Source organism: Apium graveolens, chromosome 5, assembly GCF_009905375.1.
Source record: "Apium graveolens cultivar Ventura chromosome 5, ASM990537v1, whole genome shotgun sequence".
In the NCBI taxonomy this organism is placed as follows: Eukaryota; Viridiplantae; Streptophyta; class Magnoliopsida; order Apiales; family Apiaceae; genus Apium; species Apium graveolens.
Window position 1 is genome coordinate 309389063 of NC_133651.1, and position 1074 is coordinate 309390136.

The window sequence follows — 1074 nt, forward strand, 5'->3', positions numbered from 1 at the left end:
AGGATAGCCTTGATACTTGCATATGAAGTGTTCTGAATGGCCTGTTGAATAGTGTTGATTTGTTTGACTAAGGAGACATTGAATTCCCCTGATCTATACTCCTTTGTCAAAGCCCATTCAGGTAGATTTGGAATTGAACTAGGGCCTTCATCTCCCCCTAAGTTCATGCTTCCATCAAAAGAAACAGAGTCATCATCATCAGAATTTACTCCAAATTCCTCAGATGGCTCACCAGCTGTAGAAGGCATCTTTTTAATAGCAGCTTTATCCCTTTGAAGAGATTCTGTTGTGTGTACTAGATGTAGTGTCTTTTCTGCCTCCTCATTGCCCTGAGCAGCCAACATTTGATAGGCTGACACAGGATGAGTAAAAGTGTCAGTATCCAAGGAAATGTTATCAATTACAGCTTTGTAATGTTGCTGAAATTGTCTTTCCTTTTCAGCATCATCCACAATCATTGACTCAATAGCAATGGCTGGTTCCACCCTTATATCTATTGTACCTGCCTTTCTCTCTTTTTCTCTATTTTCTTGCATCAGGGGCTCCCCCTGGCTCACACAACTCACTCCATCACCTTCACCTACTAAGGTGGTACTCCTCTCACTTACTTTTGCCATGCTGGAAGAAATAGCATGCATTTTTGAGCTCTCATTCTCTCCTTTTGCCTGGGAGCAACCCAGCCTCTCACTCAAATTTTCACTCCCTTCCCTCAATCCTAAGAGTGATTGCACAGTATTCATGTCTTCTACACTTGGAATTGATTCAGTTATGTGTGGAGAGACTATCAACGGATGTGGAATATCCGTTGAAGGTGAAACTGATGTTATCAACGGATAACTGCTGTTAAGCTTATCCGTTGAAGAGCAACCACTTGTCAACGGATGAGTGATATCCGTTGAAGAAGGAAAAGAAGTTGAAATTGAAAGTGATATAACTGTTGAATCTGTGTAGATTGATTTGAGATGTGGTGACACAGATCCTTCAATTATATCTGAAAGAATTTGCGGGTGATCCAACAAATCATCTAAGAGATGATGATCACCTGTATTTGAGTGGGGCTCCTCCCTGAGTTGT